The sequence below is a fragment of the Engraulis encrasicolus genome, chromosome 18 (genome assembly GCF_034702125.1).
Source record: "Engraulis encrasicolus isolate BLACKSEA-1 chromosome 18, IST_EnEncr_1.0, whole genome shotgun sequence".
Classification (NCBI taxonomy): Eukaryota; Metazoa; Chordata; class Actinopteri; order Clupeiformes; family Engraulidae; genus Engraulis; species Engraulis encrasicolus.
Genome location: NC_085874.1, coordinates 12,687,325 through 12,693,302, shown reverse-complemented (window position 1 = coordinate 12,693,302; position 5,978 = coordinate 12,687,325). Strand labels below are relative to the sequence as shown.

General features: G+C 42.7%; 1 long non-coding RNA gene across 1 annotated transcript; it reads left to right on the top strand.

Moving 5' to 3' along the window:
* Positions 1-334: 334 nt before the first annotated feature.
* LOC134468434 (uncharacterized) lies at positions 335-1,663 on the top strand. Its single transcript, XR_010038795.1, has 4 exons — positions 335-388; positions 503-596; positions 869-943; positions 1,553-1,663. It is a non-coding gene; the product is annotated as an uncharacterized LOC134468434 (long non-coding RNA).
* The last annotated feature ends 4,315 nt before the right edge of the window (positions 1,664-5,978 follow it).

Genomic DNA, 5,978 nt, shown 5'->3' with positions numbered 1-5,978 from the left:
AGGGCTATGGTGGCGCTGCTATCAGTATCTGAGCAGGAAACTACTGCATTTCTTACATGGGACATGTGTACTGTGCATAGTTAAAAACCATTGACAATGTGTCAACACACTTTCCTCTCTCCCCTTCAATGTTTGTGTGTGTGTCTTTGTTTTCTCTGTTAGATACACATGAGAAAGCCAGGGAAAAACGTGCGAGTTGTCCAGAGGAAAAGGTGAAGGAGCACATGAAGAAAGTGGGCGAATAAGACGGCAAGTTTTCTTGTTTCCTTTTCTATTCTTCTTCACCCACATAAAGATTGAGCTATCCAGTTTTGAAATGTGGCTCTTTCCAACAGACCATCTTCAAGACACAGCATGAAGTCTGCAGCCTCAAAGTCACACATATAAAGTAAGTAAGCACACCACCATATTCCTAGGCAATGGACTATACAGGCTGACCCTGGCTGTATATTGGTTGGTTGCATGTATGTGACACTTGTGATCTATCAATTTTACTGTCTAGTGTGGAGATGCATCAGTCCTTACCTGACGTACCACCCAACACCTGTGCCACCTGAGATGCCCCAGTATGTTTTTCTCTCCTATCAACTGGCAAGGTGTGTGTGTGTGTGTGTGTGTGTGTGTGTGTTCATGTTCAAGTTGAAGTTATTTGACTTGTCTCACATATTATTTCTAGTGCATTTCTAGTGCTCTTCATCCAAAGAAGTAAAGTTACAAAAAAAAAGAAATAAGTAAAAATATACACGGAAATCAATTAAGAAGATCTCTGTTCAGCAGTCGCACTGCCTGGGGGTAAAAACTCTTCCTCACAGTCTTTCTGTTCTTGCATGTATGGTACAGAGTTTTGAAATATGACTCTTTCCAACAGACCATCTTCAAGACACTGGAGCCTGGAGCCTGCAGCCACAAAGTCGGGCCCAGACAACAAAACCACACTGATGAAGTAAGTAAGCACATCACTACCATCGGCCTATGTCAGGGGTGGGGAACCTTTGTCCCGAGGGCCATTTGCGGCCATTGTGGCCATTTTATCTGGCCCCCGACATAATTTCAATGTTATGCAGCTTCACATGAAATATTGCATATTTTGTAAAGGAATCTTGAAAAATACATTTGTAATACAGTTAAGTTATATTCAGGGGACATAGAGAAGGTGGGTTCTGTTTCAAAGGTGGCTGCCTTCAATATAGGCCTAAAAGTGCAGGGGGAAATCCTGGTTTGCGGCCATAACACGGCCCTCGGAGGACTTTTACAGCTCTCGGATGAAGTGCCCCCTCGAATGAAAAAGGATCCCCACCCCTGGCCTATGTAATGGACTATACCATAACCAAGGCTGTACATTGGTTGGTTGCATGTGTGTGTGTGACACTTGTGATCTATCACAATCTTACTATCTTACCAGGTGTGTGTGTGTGTGTGTGTGTGTGTGTGTGTTTGTTTGTATGTGTCCAGGCGTGCATGTACGTGGTATCTCTCTATACTGTAAAACTTCTCCTCCTCACATTACATTTATTTACTTAACCTAATTATTGGTTTGTTTGTTTGTTTGTAGAATTCAGCAAGACCACTGGCAGCACCAACTATCCCCCCTGATTTCAACAAGCGAACCCAACATAAATCAATCTGCTGCTCAACATAATAAATAAATGTACATTTTATTCTATCAATGCAGTTTGTTTTTAATGTATCGTAATGCTATGTTGGACAATTCAATACCAGTACATGAACTTGTTGATAAAGCAAGTTTTTTTTTGTTGGTATTATGATTTATGTAGGCCTTTTGGTTGAATAGTTTTAAGATTTTTTGTAAGGTTTTTAGTTGAATAAAACGGTTGGCCCAGCGTTGAATAGGTTGTTTTTAGGTTGGTTTTGGGTTGGCATTAGGTTGGTAGGCTATATTGAAATTTTGGTTGGTCCAACGTTGGCCCACCGGACAAAATTACGTTGGGCCAACGGCGGCACCCAACGTTGGCCCAACACTACTCCTGACGTTGGCCCAATGTTGGCCCAACGTCTGCTTGCTACCTGGGAATGCACCACTTACGGCAACTTCCATGCTTACGGAAACTTCCACAGCAGCCCTGAAATTCGCGTGGAGATCCGCAGTTTTCCACGCCTAGTGTTTTAGTACATCTGACCGTGACCGTGGAAAACAACTTAAGTAGCTTTTTTGTCCGTAGGCCTAAGTGAGCTTCGTACATGAGGCCCCAGGTGTTTTTTTTCCACAATAAGAAAATGGATGGTCATGATAACTTCAGATGCAGTGGGTATCACAGACACGGGCCTTCCTGATGATGTCCTCAGTCCAGTCAGTAGTTTAATGTCTTGTAACAAAAAACATCTCCTATGCCTATGGGAACAGCCTCTTCCCTCTTGAAATAGCATATGTACTTTTCGGAATCTCTATTATTTATTAATGTACACGCTTCAGGACAGCAGGTCTTCTCTCTTTAGGGTGTGCACTGTCTGTTCGTGTAGGCTATGTTTGTTCACAGCCAGTTTTACATACAGCCGGTGTTCTGTAAAGTCCTCCTACATGTCATATAATCCTACAAACCGCCATTGGGCATGCGGCGCAGACCATGACACGTCAATTACCAGCTGATCCTAAGGCTGTTCAATATTAGCGGAGAACAGATAAATAGAGTACTTTAATTTACCATTTACACTACAGGTGTGTGTTTATTATCATTATTTGTGTATGTGTGTCTTAGAAATTGAAGTGTAACCTTGGCAACTTAGCTAACTTACTCGTTATGCTAGCGCTTTTGCTAGCGCTTTTGCTAACGTTTATTAAAAAGCCAGGTTTTTGGTAGTACTTGTATCCATGACCCTGCAATTTTATTTCATATCTTTCATCTCTTTATTTATGCCTGCAGTTCACCTAGGGGCCGCTGTCAAGAGAGCACAGGCTATTCATTCTGAATGGAGTCTGCACTCCTCCGTTGGCGCCCCTAGAGTGCCGTGAGTCAACAATGCACACACATTCAGTGAGGACGTGAATTCTGAACGGGTCAATTGACCGGGAGATCCAGAAGTTAGTCGGCGCCCCCGTGTGGTGTGTGTACGCTAGTGTGCAGTCAATTTCCTCCTTATGTACAACCTAGCAAAGTGTATTGCTGGAAACAGTGAGTCCGGTACAGAGAATCTGAGGGCATCCGAGCGAGGGTCAATCCGAGATCTTGTTGTTTCGACGCTGTGTTGACACCTCCTCCATGGAAAAAAACAGGTTGATACAAACTTATCTTTTTTCAAGTATGGTATATATTTCAGGGCCTTGTTTTGTCTGTATTAGTGAAGAGTATGGCAGGGAAGGAGGGGGAGAGAGCGATAGGGCAGGGTTGGGAAATGACCCAAGCCGGACTCGAACCTGGGTTCCCATGAGCATGCAAGTCCATTTATGGTGGGTACCTAGCCACAAACAGACCAACAGACAGAGAGACAGAAAGACAGACAGACAGACAGACAGATAGAGGTGTCAAAAGTAAAAGTAAAAGTATTAGGGATGCACCGATACCGATACTGGTATCGGTATCGGCACCCGATACTGCTCATTATACTTGTACTCGTACTCGTCAAGCACTTGCCGATACCAGGAACGATACTGCTATTACACAAAACAATGCAAAATCTTGTCACGTTCTGTGGACTTGAAAGCAGCATGGAAAAAAGTGTCGCCTCATACATTTGCTAACATGTAAATCTACATGGAAATGGACAATTAAAAAATCACAGGTGGAAAAAAACAAGGCCATATCGGTATCGGTACTCGGTATCGGCAAGTACACACATTAATGTACTCATACTTGTATCGGTTTTTTAAAAAGTGGTATCGGGGCATCCCTAAAAAGTATAGTGTAAGTATAACACTAGCACATGGTATTACATAGCTGTTAGACAGTCTGCGTCTACTCCATTGTACCTAAGGTACTGTAGATAGACTATGTTGTTACTGAAAAGCACCAAAAACGTAACAAAAAACCACCACAAACTTGATCCAACCAGCACAATATGAATTGTGTTTCTTTTTCACTTTGACTTTTACTTTTGACATCTCTGCAGACAGACAGACAGACACAGAATGTTTGCAAAAGTTAGGACCTAGGACAGGCTTCACAACTTGCTCCATGCATCATCTAGTTTCAGTGCACATAAAAAATTACGGTGGAACAATGTTAGATTCACGAGTGGTTTATCAGATAACAAATTCATCATGTAGTTTAAATTCAGCTTCGTTAGGCAAATTAAATTCAAACAAGGATCCTCGTTAAGGCTCCTGACAGGTCGGGCCAGTGTTTCCATGGGAACGGTCAGTGGCTGGCTTATTAGTGGTGAGGTTCTGTTGGCAGCTTTGTCTGGGCCCAGGACAAAGTCATCTGAAAGGGCACCAAACCCAATACATACAATGTAATGAGGATCCAATTCTGGGCTTACTATCGCCCATGGTTCCCGGGTCAAGTGACCCCTTTGTCCATGCCAATGGGCTTCCCTGTTAGTGGTTCCTGCCCCACAGATGCTGCCGTGCGAGCACCCTGGCACCTTGGCACCCTGAGGAGGACTCCAGTTACCCACAGGGCTGAATTCAAGAAGACCCTCTTCTCCGGGGCCCTCTGTGTGTTTGTGTGTGTGTGTGTGTGTGTGTGTGTGTTACCCGAGGGTGTGTGCTAATCAGGCTCAGCTTGGCTCGTCTGGCCAAACGTGAACGTGCTCATTATCCTCCCCCATCTGAGGACCACACACACACACATGCACACACACACGCACATGCGCGCACACACACACACACACACACATGCACGCACGCACGCATACTCTCACATGTATGCACACACACACACACACACACACACACACACACACACACACACACACACACACACACACACACACACACACAAATGGCTTCTCTCGAAATAGCACTACGGCTTTAAGCTGTCATGGTGTGTGCCTGCGTGTGTAGTTGTTGGTGTTAACATCCACACTACAGTATATGGTTACCCATCATTCATTTATCATCCTCCATCTACTGTTAAGTGTCTGATCCACTGTCTTATCATCTTAATGCTTAACTGAGAACTGCAGAAAACGCATATATATATGATACAGCCTATGACAGCACGTCACAGTAATCTGACAGTGTGTCTCTTTAACTGGTAGAGCAGGCTAGATAATCTGGTTATTTGCATACGGAAGAGGGCATGGTCTAGGCTAGGCCGCGGTCGAAACAGCACATTTCTCTGTCCTTTCAGTTGGCTAACTGGACATGGAGTCATCAAGATCATCAAGTGCATCAAGTCTCTTTGCATTGACAATTGCACATTAGTCAACGATAAAGTAAAAGAACTGTTATGAGCCCCAAAGTGGTAGTAAGTCTAAAAATTCCAAATGCTTCTCTGTTTTTGACCGTTAACATGAAATTACCAGCTTCAAAATACAACTCACTAAATAAACTATAAAACTAGCATGATGTCATTTCCTAGACCCTGTTTACATGTATGCATTGACATTTTTGAAAATGGATCTTTTGTGTACATATAAACAAAGTTCTAAACCCTAATAGTTCTTATCCAATCCATATGCCATGTAAATGAGTGTAAATATATGTAATGGATGATACATATGTAAAAAGAAGTATGTGAATGGTTAATAAATACTGTATCAGTTTTTAAAAATATCCACATAGACAGAGTCTTAAAGGGGTATGCCACTATTTTGGGGCTTAATACAGTTAAAATCGTTGGCTGGAATTCATAAAGGCGGTAAAGTGTCTTATTTTTCATGTAAGCCATTGTCTAGTTTTAAGACAAGTTAAAAGAAGGAGCATGTCGCTAAGCTAGTGAAAGTCAATGGATCCGTGTAGCATGTAGCAATGCTACATGGATGCATTGACTTTCATTAGCTTAGCGACATACTCCCTCTTTTAACTTGTCTTAAAACAAGACAACGTTTCACATGAAAAATAAGACACTTTGCCACCT